Source organism: Amblyraja radiata, chromosome 4 (assembly GCF_010909765.2).
Source record: "Amblyraja radiata isolate CabotCenter1 chromosome 4, sAmbRad1.1.pri, whole genome shotgun sequence".
NCBI lineage: Eukaryota > Metazoa > Chordata > Chondrichthyes > Rajiformes > Rajidae > Amblyraja > Amblyraja radiata.
Genome location: NC_045959.1, coordinates 32,549,714 through 32,566,907, shown reverse-complemented (window position 1 = coordinate 32,566,907; position 17,194 = coordinate 32,549,714).

The following is a 17,194-nucleotide window of genomic DNA, read 5'->3' as shown; positions in this document are numbered from 1 at the left end:
TACTCTCCCAGCTCTCCCACAGCCCACTGTCTCCGCCTCTTCCTTTCTTCTTCCCGCCACCCCCACATCAGTCTCCATAGATGCTGCCTCACCTGCTGAGTTTCTCCAGCATTTTTGTCTCTGCTGGATTGTAGACCTGCTCACTGGTTCTGCCCAGGTAATTTCTTACATGGAGCATAGAACAATGTAGCACACGAACAGGTCCTTCATCCCAAGACATCTGTGCTGAATGTAATACTAAATTAAATTAAACCCAAAAACCTCCACAGGATCCATATCCTCTCATTCTCTGCATAGTCATGCCCCAATGTAAAAGCTTCCTAACTGCTACATCCGTGTCTCTTCAAACATCACCCCGTTTCAGCCACATGTCTGTGTCAAACAATTCTTGATTAGTACAGGTGTCAGAGATTATGGAGTGAAGGCAGGAGAATGGGGTTATAAGGGAGAGAAAGATCAGCCATGATTGAACGTTGGGATAGATTTGATAGGCTGAAAGGCCTAATTCTGCCCCTATCACGTGTTCTTCTGATCTTATGATCCATGTAGACAACATCCACCGTTCAACCCTCATTAATCACCTTTGTCATCTCCTCAAAACACAAAGTCAAGTTTGTAAAACATGACCTATACACAGGAGGCTTGAGTTAGAAAGATCAGCACGAGAATGAGATGGGGAATTTGAGTAGTCAATCACCATGCTGTGCTGAGGGATGAATACACTTGGCGGACAGACAACTCCACTTTCAGTCTGAAGAAGGGTCTCGTCCCGAAACGTCAACCATTCCTTCTCTCCATAGAAGCTGCCTCACCCGCTGAGTTACTCCAGCATCTTGTGTCTACCTCCCACATTTTGGCTGTTCAGGTAATGGAAATTTGCCCTTACGGAATTCACAAATCATATTTTCAAGGCCCTGTCTTTATTTATTTAGATGCATGCATTTTTTCCTGGCTCTAACTAAACTGTCAAATGCTCTTTTTTTAATATGAAAAGCTTTATAAGTCTCTCATGTGGTATAGAAATCAGTGGATTATCCACTATTGCAAGAAATAAAAGATTCTGTTTTTATTCACCACAGAACTTGTGAGAGTTATGAGGCTTTCCGTCCACACACCATACATTGTGCCAGTGGAGTTTCAGAGCCTCAATAAAATAACAAACAATAATTTTCCTCATGACTTATAAATCTCTGCAGCCACAATTAATTTTAATGCATCGTAGTTTCCACTTATTCATTCCATCTACCGCAATATAGCAGGACCCTTTAAACAAACTGATAGTGAAGCAGTGGCACCTTATCTAGTGACACCATCAATGGTGGAAGGGCCTCATTTATCAAGCACTGGGGCAAAGTTTGCACAGTCTGACTTCATCCTTGAAGGTCATGAAACCACCCAGATTGTAACTCAGAGCGGTAGAAGTATTGTCATGGACAGCCATCTGGGCGACAAGTACTGCACAGGGCCACTCAGAACACTATTCCAATGTTTAATGATTAAGCTTATATTGGCCAACTTAAGGGCCTGTCCCACTAGGCGATTTTTTAGGCGATTGCTGGCGACTACGACAATGGAATTCACCGGTCAGCAACAGCGACAGCCTCCGTCATCCTGGCGACATCCTACGTCATCCTGGCGACATCCTACGTCATCCTGGCGACAACCTACGACAACCTACGACAGCTCCTACGTCAGGAGAAGACAAGCTATGACAAGCTGACTGTCGCCGACTGTCGCCGTAAGGTTTTGAACATTTCAAAATCCAGTGGTGACCAGATAAACACTACGACTCTTTGGGCGACTGAGGAGACTACCCACGACCATACAGGAGACACCATTGCGACCATGTTGCGACAGCCTAGTCGCCGGCAGTGGGACAGGCCCTTGACAGACTGAGCAGCCTTACTCCAATGCTAATGTGAAATGATGCAAAAATCGTTAAAGGACCAGTAATATTGGATATAAGGGATTATGAAGGCATGAGAGAGGGGCTGGCCAAGGTAGACTGGAAAGGGATCCTAGCAGGAATTATGGTGGAACAGCAATGGCAGGAATTTCTGGGCATAATCCGGAAGACGCAGGATCATTTCATTCCAAAAAGGAAGAAAGATTCTAAGGGGAGTAGGAGGCAACCGTGGCTGACAAGAGAAGTTAGGGATAGAATAAAACTAAAAGAAAAGATGTATAACACAGCAAAGAGTAGCCGGAAGCCAGAGGATTGGGAAACTTTCATAGGACAACAGAAGGAAACAAAACGGGCAATACGGGCTGAAAAGATGAAGTACGAGGGGAAGCTGGCCAGGAATGTAAAGGAGGACAGTAAAAGCTTCTTTAGATATGTTAAGGGAAAAAGAATAGTAAAGTCAAATGTTGGTCCCTTGAAGGCAGACACGGGTGAAATTATTATGGGGAACAAGGAAATGGCAGAAGAGTTGAACAGGTACTTCGCATCTGTCTTCACTAAGGAAGACACAAACAATCTCCCAGAAGTACAGGAGGACAGAGGATCTAAGGGGGGTAGAGGAACTGAAAGACATTTTCATTAGGCGAGAAATAGTATCTCTATATAGGCTAATGGGACTGAAGGATGATAAATCCCCTGGGCCGGATGGTCTGCATCACAGGGTCCTCAGGTAGGTGGCTCTAGAAATAGTGGACGCGTTGGTGATCATTTTCCAATGTTCAATAGATTCAGGATCAGTTCCAGTGGATTGGAGGATAGCTAATGTTATCCCACTTTTTAAGAAAGGAGCGAGAGAGAAAACGGGGAATTACAGACCAGTTAGCCTGTGGTGGGAAAGATGCTGGAGTCAATTATTAAAGAGGTAATAATGGGGCATTTGGATAGCAGTAAAAGGATTAGTCCAAGTCAGCATGGATTTATTAAAGGAAAATCATGTTTGCCTAATCTTCTGGAATTTTCTGAGGATGTGACAAGTAAAATGGATGAAGGGGAGCCAGTGGGTGTAGTGTATCTAGACTTTCAGAAAGCCTTTGATAAGGTCCCGCATGTGAGACTGGTGACTAAAATTAGAGCACATGGTATTGGGGGTAGGGTGTTGACATGGATAGAAAATTGGTTGGCAGACAAGAAGCAAAGAGTAGGAGTGAACGGGTCCTTTTCAGAATAGCAGGAGTGCTGCAAGGCTCAGGGTTGGGGCCGCAACTGTTTACCATATATATTAATGATTTGGAAGAGGGAATTAGGAGCAACACTAGCAAGTTTGCGGATGACACAAAGCTGGGTGGCAGTGTGAACTGTGAAGAGGATGTTAGGAGGTTGCAGGATGACCTGGACAGGTTGAGTGAGTGGGCAGATGCATGGCAAATGCAGTATCTATATTACTAAAAGTAAGATCTTGACCACTTCCAGTTTTCTTTTTCATGATTTTTGAAAAAACGCTGCCACTTACGGCTGTGATTTTGGCCATCTTACTCAGAGTCCACCTCCGCTGCGCAGGACAAGAGGATTTTTCCCATCTATGAAAAATAAAAGAGTTATTAATGTTTTTAAAATGTTGACATTCTTTCTGCTGCCCCTGCTGGTGGGAGGGGGGAGGGACTATAAAACCAGTAAGTGTTGTGCCTCACTCCGTCTCTGCAAGATGGAGGAAGCAAGAGGGTCATTGCTCTCTGAGCTGTAAATAACACTGAACACACGTCCACTCAACTGTGAGTGCCCTTAATGTGGTTTGAAAATGAAAATGTGGTTGCTTTGAAATGCTGCACTGCAAAAATGGTTGTTGTTGGTGGTGGTAACGGCTTTGAAAGGCTGCACTGCAAAAATGGCTGTTGTTGGTGGTGGTAACTGCTTTGAAAGGCTGCACTGCAAAAATGGCTGCTGTTGGTGGTGGCAACTGCTTTGAAAGGCTGCACTGCAAAAATGGCTGTTGTTGGTGGTGGCAACTGCATTGAAAGGCTGCACTACAAAAATGGCAGTTGTTGGTGCTGGTAACTGCTTTGAAAGGCTGCACTGCAAAAATGGCTGTGGTGGAAACTTGACAACTACCTGTTTGCACTGTATATTGATATTAGATAAAACGCTACCACTTACTGCTGTGATTTTTGGCCATCTTACTCAGTCCCGCTCATCAGGTGCAGAGGATTCTTCCCATCAATGAAAAATAAAAGTGTTATTAGTGTTTAAAAAAATATTGAGAATCTCTCTCCTGTCAATCACACCTTGAAGGCCACGCCACTTCCGGTTGGAGGGCGAGGGATTATACAACCCGGAAGTGTGGGTGTGGCTCCGTCTCTGCATGATGTGGGAGGGAGAGGTCACGACTCTGTCTGAGCTATGAATCAACTGAACACACTGAATGCCTACTGAACTGTAAGTGTGGTGTTAATGTGGTGTTTTGTGTGGTTTATAGTGGTTTTATGGTGGTTTCACCCGGCTTGAAATGGTAAGAAACTGCATTTGAATGTGGTGACCTGGCACCCTGCATGAAATGGTATGAAACTGCATTTGAATTCGGTGGCCTTGCACCCTGCTTGAAGTGGTATGAAACTGCACTTCAATTTGGTTGCCTTGCACCCTGCTTGGTGGCATGAAACTGCACTTGAATTTGGTGGCCTTACACCCTGCTTGAAATGACATGAAACTGCACTTGAATTTGGTGGCCTTGCACCCTGCTTGAAATGGTAGGAAACTCCATTTGAATTTGGTGGCCTTGCACCCTGCTTGAAATGGAATTTCAAGGAATAGCCGTGAGTCAACTGCTAGCCCACCAGCCGTGAGTGAGTGAGCTGCCAGCACATCAGGCTTGAGTGACTGAGCTGCCACCCTAAGAATCCATTTGGCCCACAATGTCCATACTAGCCCTCTGGAAACCAGTCCCTTCAGCCCACAATACCCATACTAGCACTCCAGAAAGCCCCCCCACTGGCCACCAATATTGGAATTGGTGGAGAGGTGGAATATTGCGTTGGGGGACCAGCCCTCCCATGTGAACATGGGACCCAACGGGTTCCACTTAGTCTAGTAATATAGATAAGCGTGAGGTTATCCACTTTGGGGGCAAAAACAAGGGGGCAGATTATTATCTCAATGGGGTTAAGTTAGGTAAGGGGGAGGTGCAGCGAGACCTGGTTGTCCTTGTACACCTGTCACTGAAAGTTGGCGTGCAGGTACAGCAGGCAGTAAAGCTAATGGAATGTTGGCCTCCATAACAACAATAGCATTTCGGTATAGGAGTAGTGAGGTTCTTCTGCAGTTGTATAGGGCTCTGGTAAGACCTCATCTGGAGTATTGTGTACAGTTTTGGTCTACTAATTTGAGGAAGGACATCCTTGTGTTTGAGCCAGTGCAGCCAGTGCAGCGTAGGTTCACGAGATTGATCCCTGGGATGGCGGGACTGTCATATAAGGAAATATTGAAAAGACTAGGCTTGTATTCACTGGGGTTTAGAAGGATGAAGGGGGTTCTTATAGAAACATATAAAACATATAAAATAATAAAAGGACTGGTCAAGCTAGATGCAGGAAAAATGTTCCCATTGTTGGGCGAGTCCAGAACCAGGGGCCACAGTCTTAGAATAAAGGGGAGGACATTTCAGACTGAGGTGAGAAAAAACTTTTTCACCCAGAGAGTTGTGAATTTGTGGACTTCCCTGCCACAGAAGGCAGTGGAAGCCAAATCACTGGATGGATTTAAGAGAGAGTTAAATAGAGCTCTAGGGGCTAGTGGAATCAAGGGATATGGGGAGAAGGCAGGCACGGGTTATTGATTAGGGACGATTAGCCATGATCACAATCAATGGCAGTGCTGGCTCGAAGGGCCGAATGGCCTCCTCCTGCACCTATTTTCTATGTTTCCATGATTCACTGGTCCTCATATTTTCAGGGATTTGTGTACTCAAATATTTTACCTCAGTGGATGGGGAAAAAACAATTTATAAAATTAGATCAGATATGGGAAAAATACTAACATTGCCCAAGGATATCAATGACAGATTTCTACAATACTATCAAACACTTTACTCAATCAAAACGATAGAACGTTCTGCAAGTATGGAATCATTTTTACAGAAATGTAATCTTACAGGTTTAGACCTGAAAGAGAGGGAATTACTAGGTGCTGAAATAACAGTAAAATACATCGAAGAGTCTATTAGATCTTTAAAAAACGGAAAGGCCACAGGCCCTGATCGCCTAAGCTCTGAATTTTATAAAAATGTTATGATCTGATTTCCCCACGTCTACAGACATTGTATAATTACGCCTTTACTCAACAGAAACTGCCAGAAACTTTAAACGAATCAACAATAACACTTATACCAAAAATGGATAAGGACCTTGAATACCCAGCTTCATATAGAGCAATTGCTCTCCTAAACACTGATCAGAAAATATTAACCAAAATTCTAGCCCATAGATTAAGTTTAGTGATTCATAAATTAATACACCCTGATTAAACAGGTTTTATTCCAAAACGTTATTCATCTTATAATCTGAGACGATTATTTAATATTATAAATTCAAATAGAATAGCTAATGTAGATTTAGCAGTCATTTCGCTAGACGCTGAAAAAGCATTTGATCAGGTGGAATGGCCCAATTTATTTTCGGTTATGGAAAATTTCAACTATGCGAGAAGTACTGCACATGGGTTAAGCTTTTATATACTAACCCAACAGCTAGAATATTGACAAACCAAATGTTATCACCTAAATTTATTTTATCTAGAGGTTGTAGACAAGGATGCCCGCTATCCCCGTTATTATTCATCCTTGCTATTGAACCATTGGCAGAAAGTGTTAGAGCCCACCCAGAAATATATGGGTATAATACTAAAGATACAGTTAATAAACTTTCTTTATATGCAGATGATGTATTAATATACATCACAAACCCAGAAACTAGCATCCCAAACCTGTTAAATCTAATAACTCAATTCGGTTTATTTTCGGGATATAGAATTAATTGGAACAAAAGTGAATTTAAAAAAAAAATGTTTAAAAATATTTTTATTAGAAGCATATTCAAAACACATTTAGTATATCAATTACATATTGTTAATAGATGGGATTCCAGCTATCAAAGTAATAGGGGTCCTCATTTATCAATTATGTTAACTGCTTCTATTTGTTTTTTGTTTTTTTTATAGTTAGTGAGAAAGAAGAGAAAAAAACACAATAAAAAAGAATAGAATAAATTACCAATAATACAACTTTGGAGATAGGTCCGTAGATTATAAAACATAACTATTCATCTAATCCTGGGTTCAAGCTTCAGTCAGACTTCCGTGCCAGACCAATTTACCCTTTCAAAAAGTCAATAAATGGAGACCATATTCTAGCAAATAATTCTTGTTTGTCAATTAAGATAAGTCTAGTTCTTTGCAAATGTAAGGTCTCCGACATCTCCATAATCCACATTTTAATTGTGGGGGTTGTTGGACTTTTCCAAAATTTTAATATTAATTTTTTCCCAGTTATTATACTATAATCAAGGACGTTTTTTTGGCTTGTTGTAAGTTTTAGGTTTTGTTCTGATATTCCTAATATTATTAGTTTTGAGTCGGGATCCAATTGGGTATTAACAACTTCAGAAATTATTCTAAAAATATCCGTCCAGAAATTTTTGATTTTTATACAATTTACAAAAGTATGTTAAATTAGCCTCTGAGTATTGACATTTATCACAGATAGGAGAGATTTGTGGGAAAATTCTATTTAATTTTGTTTTAGAGTAATGCAGTCTATTTAATACTTTAAATTGTATTAAAGAATGTCTGGCATTTAACGAGCATTGATGTATATGTTGTAGACTTTCGTCCCAAATATCTTTCATTATAGGTTGGTCTAATTCATTTTCCCATGCTTGTCTATATAAATCCGTCGACGGGACCTCACTATCTAAAAGGGTGTTATAAATGTGAGATATTAACTTCTGTATTAGGATGTTTATTCAAACATTCATCAAGAGTTTCTGGCTCTCTAGTTCTATAATCTTGTGTATGTGATTTAACATAATCGCTAAGTTGTAAATATCTGAAAAAGTTATTTGAGTGTAGTCCATAATTCTGTTGTAACTCCGGAAATGAAAGAAAAATGCCTTTCCTATAAAGATGTCCCACCTTTTTAATTCCATAATTTTTCCATTGTGTAAAACCTTTATCCAACACAGAGGGTTTAAATGAAGGATTGTTTACAATGGGAAGAAAGAGTGATAAATTATCCAATTTTAACGTCTTTTTTAATTGTTTCCAAATTCATATACCACTATATATTATAGGATTTTCACTATAGGTTTTTTTGTTCAGTTTTATGGGAGCTAACAAAAGTGAAATTGTGCCAATAACGGAACTCAGGTTACATACATTGCAACAATCCCCTTTAAAATAGTTAACGAAAAATTTAAATATCTAGGAATTTATGTTACTAAGAAATATACCTCCTTATTTAAATTAAATTTCCTGCCTTTACTTAATAAACTGCATAAGAATATTCAATGTTGGAAAACACTTCCTATCTCAATGTTTGGCAGAATTAATGCTGTAAAAATGATCTTTCTTCCGCAATTACTGTACCTCTTTCAATCAAAGGTACACCAAAATGCTGGAGAAACTCAGCGGGTGCAGCAGCATCTATGGAGCGAAGGAAATAGGCAACGTTTCGGGCAGAAACCCTTCTTCAGACTGATAGGGGGTGGCGGGGAGAAGGAAGGAAAAAGGAGGAGGAGGAGCCCGGGGGCTGAGGGATGGGAGGAGACAGCCCGAGGGCTGAGGAAGGGGAGGAGACAGCAAGGGCTAACAAAATTGGGAGAATTCAATGTTCATGCCCGCAGGATGCAGACTCCCCAAGCGGAATATGAGGTGCTGTTCCTCCAATTTCCGGTTTTGCTCACTCTGGCCATGGAGGAGACCCAGGACAGAGAGGTCGGACGGGGAGTGGGAGGGGGAGTTGAAGTGCTGAGCCACCGGGAGGTCAGGTAGGTTCTTGCGGTCCGAGCGGAGGTGTTCGGCTAAACGATCGCCCAACCTCCGCTTAGTCTCACCGATGTAGATCAGCTGACATCTAGAGCAGCGGATGCAGTAGATGAGGTTGGAGGAGATACAGGTGAACCTCTGTCGCACCTGGAACGACTGCTTGGATCCTTGAATGGAGTCGAGGGGGGAGGTAAAGGGACAGGTGTTGCATATCTTGCGGTTGCAACGGAAAGTGCCCGGGGAGGGGGTGGTACGGGAGGGAAGGGAAGAATTGACAAGGGAGTTGCGGAGGGAGCGGTCTTTGCAGAAGGCAGGCATGGGGGGAGATGGGAAGATGTGGCGAGTGGTGGGGTCACGTTGGAGGTGGCGAAACTGACGGAGGATTACTTGTTGTATGTGATGGCTGGTGGGGTGAAAGGTGAGGACTAGGGGGACTCTGCCCTTGTTGCGAGTGTGGGGATGGGGAGAGAGAGCAGTGTTGCGGGGTATGGAAGAGACCATGGTGCGAGCCTCATCTATGGTGGCGGAGGGGAACCCCCGTTCCCTGAAGAATGAGGACATTTCAGATGCCCTGGTGTGGAACGCCTCATCCTGGGAGCAGATGCGGCGTAGACGGAGGAATTGGGAGTAGGGGATGGAGTCCTTACAGGGAGCAGGGTGGGAAGGGTGGGAAGAAGTGGGAAGAAGTGTAGTCCAGATAGCCATGGGAGTCAGTGGGTTTATAGTAGACTCCCATGGCTTCTGACCGACATCCACTATAAACCCACTGACTCCCATGGCTATCTGGACTACACTTCTTCCCACCCTGCTTCCTGTAAGGACTCCATCCCCTACTCCCAATTCCTCAGTCTACGCCGCATCTGCTCCCAGGATGAGGCGTTCCACACCAGGGCATCTGAAATGTCCTCATTCTTCAGGGAACGGGGGTTCCCCTCCGCCACCATAGGTGAGGCTCGCACCATGGTCTCTTCCATACCCCGCAACACTGCTCTCTCTCCCCATCCCCACACTCGCAACAAGGGCAGAGTCCCCCTAGTCGACGGAATTATATAGACAAGCATGGGAAAATGAATTAGACCAACCTATAATGAAAGATATTTGGGACGAAAGTCTACAACATATACATCAATGCTCGTTAAATGCCAGACGTTCTTTAATACAATTTAAAGTACAGGTGCACAACCTTTTATCCGAAGATCCAAATAACGAAAACCTCCGAATAGCGGCCATTTTTTCGGTCCTTGAAGAAAGGTCCTTGAAAACGTTCACCGAGGGCGGCCCGCAGAGGTGACAGCGGAACCTCCGGTCGGTCCTCGAAGAAAGGGGAACTAAATCCCCATTCATAAAAGAGAAGGTGAGGGTATATTGCGCGGGAGGGTTAATAATTGACAATATGCTGCTGCCTGCCCGCTGAGTTAAAAAGTTCCCACGGTAGACTCACGATACACAGTGTATCGTGAGTCTTGCGTGGGAACGTTTTAACTCAGCGGGCAGGCAGCAGCAGATTGTCGCTCCCTTCAATTTCACCCCACCTACACCCCTCTGCTTCCCGGCCATGTGTGTGACCCCTTCCCTCCCCTCTCCAGCTCCCCGCCCATTGCACCGGCGCGGGGGCTTTGCACTGTCTTCACGTCGGCGATGCCAGCAGGTCAGTGACAGTCACCGGAGACGTCAGGACCAACGGGACACCGACCCCCAGGCCCACTGCAAGCACGGAGATCCCAGAGACCCACAGCCAGCAGCAGCCCAGCCCCGTTCCAACTCCAGAGGAAAACTGCAAACTGGCCGGAGACGTCAGGACCACCAGAAGCCGTTCCCCGATGGGCCGCTACGGCGACAAGTGGCAGTTCGCCCACAGCCCGAGCTGCGCCCCCTCATCGGGACACCGACCCCCAGGCCCACTGCAAGCACGGAGATCCCAGATCAGCAACTCCAGCCCAGCCCCGCTCCAGGTACGTCTTGTTCTTGTGGGGGGCGCAGCTCGGGCTGTGGGCGAACTGCCACTTGTCGCCGTAGCGGCCCATCGGGGAGCAGGTTCCTCTGGAGTTGGAGGGGGAGGGGGGTATTGTGCTGTTTGATCGCCCCCTACTATCCCAGGGACAGGGAGACAGGACGTTCACCGAGGGCGGCCCGCAGAGGTGACAGCGGAACCTCCGGTCAGTCCTGGAAGAAAGGGGACCTAAATCCCCTTCATAAAAGAGAAGTGGAGGGTATATTGCCCGGGAGGGTAAATCGCCTACCTGGAAGAAACCGGACATTTTTTCCAGGATGTCGTCTGCACACCAAAGCTCACCCAAGCTCATGTTTGGCGCTAAACATGGCACGCCAAAGCTCACGTTTGGCGCCAAACGCACGTCGCCTCTGCTGCACACGGATATAAGAGTGTGAAAATGTCGCCTTAGGCCGCCTAAGGGCATGTAGCCCCGCTAGGGTGAAATGAGTGCGAGAGGTGATTCAATGCTGCGGTCACATTTATAAATTCAGGAATTCATTCAACACACTACATTTCATACAGACATTTATTCTGCAAGAAAAAACTACATTGAAGACTCAAACTCGCGACCGAGGAACTGACGGGATCAAGGCGCAAACTCGCGACCTTGCGGATATGTGCCGAGCACTCTACCACTGAGCCAGCCATTAAAATCTACGCAAAAAAATTTCCATTCCGAAGTCCGACAAATTCCGAATTACGAAAAGTGTCTGGTCCCAAGGCTTTCGGATAAAAGGTTGTGCACCTGTACTACATAGGCTGCATTACTCTAAAACAAAATTAAATACAATTTTCCCACATATCTCCCCTATCTGTGATAAATGTCAATACTCAGAGGCTAATTTAGCTCATACTTTTGTAAATTGTATAAAAATAAAAAATTTCTGGACGGATATTTTTAGAATCATTTCTGAAGTTGGTAATATCCAATTGGATCCCGACTCAAAACTAATAATATTAGGAATATCAGAACAAAGCCTAAAACTTACAACAAGCTAAAGAAACATCCTTGATTATAGTATAATAACTGGGAACAAAATTAATATTAAAAGTTTAGAAAAATCCAACAACCCCCACAATTAAAAATGGATTATGGAGATGCCGGAGACCTTACATTTGGAAAGAACTAGACTTGTCTTAACTGGCAAACAAGAATTATTTGCTAGAATATGGTCTCCATTTATTGATTTTTTGAAAGGGTAAATTGGTCTGGCACGGAAGTCTGACTGAAGCTTGAACCCAGGATTAGATGAATAGTTATGTTTTATAATCTACGGACCTATCTCCAAAGTTGTATTATTGATAATTTATTCTATTCTTTTTTATCGTGTTTTTTTCTCCTTTCTTCCTATCTATAAAAAAAAATAAACAAATAGAAGCATTGTTAATATGCAATTGATAAATGAGGACCCCTACTACTTTGATAGCTGGGACCCCATCTATTAACAATATGTAATTGATAAACAAAATGTGTGTGTTGATTATGATATATATATGCTTCTAATAAAAATATTATTTTAAAAAAAAAAGAAATGTTTTACGTTCACTGTATGACTTGAATCGGATGCTAGCAGACTCACTCCTCCACCAATAATTATTTCCCTCCTTCAACAACCCGAGTGCAGCTCACGAGAAACTCAGGAAAATATTATGAAATTCGCAGGTTTCATTTTAACTGAAGTGCAATTGAGAAAACTGATCAGTGCATGGAAAATTAGCAAAGGGACCTGAAGTAGGTGTCAGTCCCTTAATTTAAAGAAGTAACAGCCCTTTTGCTTGTTTCAGGTGTATAATGCACCTGCAACTTAATCTGATGCGATCAGTGGTAAAGTGCAGCCAAGTACATCAATCCCACATGATCCTTTGCCACCAGTTACTTGTTTGTTAGGTAGGAACTGCACAAGCTTCTAAACTTTGGTCTTTGTTTTACTAAATTCACTGGAAAGCTAGCAGCATTTTCCTTCAATAAATATGAATTTTCGGAGAACCTCAAATGGTAGGTACTTCATTTTGGTAAAAATGGGAATAGATTCACAATAGATTTCAATTCCGATATTCTATTCACAATGGAATAGTTCAATAGATTTCAATGCAATTTTAGCACTTTGATCTTAGACGATTAACAAGAGACGTAATGATATATGGGTGAACACTTTGCCCCCTCATCTTAAATCTATGTCCTGCGGTTTTACACTCCCCTAGATATAAAACTGTGATGATCCACCTTACCTAAGCCCCTCGTAAATTCATAAACCTCTGCAAAGTCATCCCTCATTCCAAGGAAAACAGCCCAGCCTATCTAATCTCTCCTTATAACTCAAACCCTCCAGTTCTTGCCACATCCTTGTGCACCTTTTCCAGCTTAATCATATCCTATGTGTAGCAAGGTGACCAGAACGCCAATGCCAATACCAAGTTAGAGTGAGCTGATGTAGGAGCCCTTCCAGTACCGTTTAGTTTATTGTCACGTGTACCGAGGTACAGTGAAAAGCTTTTGTTGCGTGCTAACCAGTCAGCGGAAAGACAATACATGAATCAATCGAACCATTGGCGGTGTACAGATACATGATAAGGGAGTCGAGGGATATGGGGAGAAGGGCAGGAACGGGCTACTGATTGTGGATGATCACAGTGAATGGCGGTGCTCGCTCGAAGGGCCGAATGACCTATTTCTGCACCTATTTCCTATTGTCTATTGTCAATAAGGGAATAGTGTTTAGTGCAAGGTAAAGCCAATAAAGTCTGATTAAAGATAGTCCGAGGGTCCCCGATGAGGTGGATAGTAGTCCAGCACCGCTCCCTGGTTGTGGTATAATGGTTCAGAACTTCAGCCCTGATGTCTTTCAAAATCTAAGAAAGAGAAAAGATCTTTACCTCCTCTTCAGAGTGACTTTCTTCTGAGTTCCGTTGTAGGAAGAGGGCATCCATTTTGGGAATTAGGTGTTGAGCATGTGAAAAATGTGGCCCGCTCAATGGAGGATAACAAGGGGCATGTTGAGGACCCTCTCCTGGGAGAGGGCATTGATGATGGTTCCCTTATCCTTCCATTGTACATCTCATCTATTAGAAAACACAACTCGCACATCATCTTTCTCAAACATTAGTAATGCTGAGCTCCAGGGAGATTAAACATCACAGTTTCACAAACAGCCTGCGAATCTGCCAGTAGACTGCAGCATGTTAGTTGTTTACTAGTTTGAGCTCTGGTCCGCAGTATTTCCGTGTTTATTGAGGGGTAGGAACTCCTCATGCAAAAATAGTGTTTGGTGTGATTTAATTTATGTGCTGATAATTTTCCATGTTTTGTAAAGAGATTGAAGTCAGGAGGTGATCCGGTCTGCATAACATATTTAACAGAGATATTACAGCAAGGAAGGCTCCCATTAAAATGAAAACATAATCTGGAATATAAAATTGAATATAAAAGTGGTGTATATTGCACTATATATCTTTAAAAAATCTTTACCGCCCACCACCGCTTCAGAGGTTTCCGTCTGAGCTCTGTTGTGGGAAGAGGTTGTCTATTCAGGTAGTTAGGTGTTGAGTGTGCGAAAGATTTGGCTCACTCAATGGATAGGTACTCAGCTGCATGGATAGGACAGGTTTGAAGGGATATGGGCCAAATGTGGGACGAGTATAGCTGGGACAAGTTGGCCGGAGTGGGCAAGTTGGGCCGAAGGGCCTATTTCCAAACTGTATTGCTCTATGAGTGTAATAAGAGCCTCAATGCTAAGGATGGGAAAGGACACTGATAATGGTACCTTTGTCCTTCCATTTACTAAAGCTCTTTATCCCCAGAGATTTACAATTCAAAGGGTAGATGGTACTAAACCAATGGCTGCCACCAAAGCAGGGTTTTCCTTTATTTGTACGGGTTAGCATTTTGATAATTTGTATACATGGACACCAAAACCCAACTGTTTCATTGCCTTTGTTGTTGTTGTCGTCTTTTGCAGCAGCCCGTTGGGATTGAGGATCACCTGCTCTTGTTCTCCCGTTCTGCTTTCACGGTTTCTGAGGTGGCTGATGAGGCCAATGCGGGAAGCACAGACATTGCCACGACATGGGTGGAAATCCTGGGGGGGACAGTGTGGTCACATCCCCCCGACCCCCCCCGTGCTTTGAGAGGTAGGGGATAGTCCCCCCCATGTTTTGTAATCCGGACTTTATCAGACGCGTTCTAAGGGCTATGTTTCGGCGCATTTGCAGGGACCTTTCAGCGCCCGGTGCGGCTTAAAATCAAACTGCTGCTCAAGTCTCCCGATGTTGAAGCCCCCTTCAGCTGATGAATGGTCCCGTGAATGGGCCGATTGAAGCCCCACGATTCAGGGCGGACGAAGCTGCGGTTGCTGGAGTTCGGAGTCGGTCACCAACCAGGTCGGCTCCCGATGTTACCGTCCACAGGGCCCATGGCCGAAGCCTCGCATGTGAGTGCATTCGCCCACGCGGCCGCCAAGAAATTGTGTCCCCCGCATGTTTTGAGAGCGATTTCCGTGCCTGACCACGGATATGGCTTGAGGATGTGATGGGTCGTATATGAAGTGCGTGCTCTTTGCGTTGTTCACCTCGGGTCTCTGCGTTCCCCAAGGTCTGGATAATACCACCCTGAAAGCCCCTTCTCCACTGAGAGCCAGAAACTCCCGCAGTCAGTGGGGATGTAGAAGCTCTTCAGAAAGGCTCTAGTCTGAGCTCTGTTATTGGAACAACCATAGTCACAGAGTGATACAGTGTGGAAACAGGCCCTTCGGCCCAATTCGCCCACACCGGCCAACAATGTCCCAGCTACCTTAGTCCCACTTGCCTGCGCTTGGTCCATAACCCTCCAAACCTGTCCTATCCATGTACCTGTCCAACTGTTTCTTAAATTATGGGATAGTTCCAGCCTCATCTACCTCCTCTGACAGCTTGTTCCATACACCCACCACCCTCTGTGTGAAAAAGTTACTTCTCAGATTCCTATTAAATCTTTTCCCCTTCACCTTGAACCTATATCCTCTGGTCCTCGATTACCCTACTCTGGGCAAGAGACTCTGTGCATCTACCCGATCTATTCCTCTCATGATTTTGTACACCTCAATAAGATCTCCCCTCATCCTCCTGCGCATCATGGAATAGAAACCCAGCCTACTTAACCTCTCCCTATAGCTCACACTCTCTAGTCCTGGCAACATCTTCGTAAATCTTTTCTGAACCGTATCAAGCTTGACAATTGAGCATGTGAAGAATTTGATGCTGCAATCGAGTGTAACAAGGGTCTCGACACTTCCGATGTTGACCCAGGAGAGGACACTGATGATAGTTCCCTTATCCTTCCACTGCATTTGAGGACTTTTGTTGACACAGCGCTCATAGCATCTGTCCAATGCCCTGAGGTATTTGCTCTTGGTGTCGAGCTCGATGAAGTACATAGGAGGCCAGGTAAACCTCTGGCCTTTTGTCTGAGAGTCTTGTGCCAGCTTTTACGTCTTGATCTTCATATACCCATTATCACAATCAACCATAGCCTTTGCCAGCGTACTGCGCCAGTGATAAATTTCATCATCAATCTCTGGCTTCACCATCAGCTAGCTTCCAAGAGGTATTTGGGCGGCACTGTGGCACAGCGGTAGAGTTGCTGCCTTACAGAGCTTGCGGCACCAGGGACGCGGGTGCTGTCTGTGGTGGAGTTCGTACGTTCTCCCTGTGACCTGCATGTGTTTTTTCCGAGATCTTCGGTTTCCTCCCACACTCCAAAGACGTACAGGTTTGTAGGTTAATTGGCTTGGGTTTGTATACTTGGTATGTGTAAATTGTCCCTAGTATGTGTAGGCTTGTGTTAATGTGCGGGGATCGCTGGTCGGTGCAGTCTCGGTGGGCTGAAGGGCCCGTTTCCACGCTGTATCTCTAAACAAACTAAACTAAACCTTATTTTCTAGGGTCTCACTGTAAACCATTACGAATGGGAGACTGTGGGCTGTGGGAACAAGTTGGTAGAGGGCCTTCATGTTCAGAATGCTGCATGAGAGATTAATCATCTCATTTATTCATCACATGCACATGCAAATGCGCATGGAGTATTGTGTGCAGTTTTGGTCCTCTAATTTAAGGAAGGACATTCTTCCTATTGAAGGGGTGCAGCGTAGGTTTGCAAGGTTAATTCCCGGGATGGCAGGACTGTCATATGCTGAGAGAATGGAGCAGCTGGGCTTATACATTCTGGAGTTTAGAAGGATGAGAGGTGATAAGAGGGGATCTTATTGAAACATATAAGATTGTTAAGGGTTTGGACA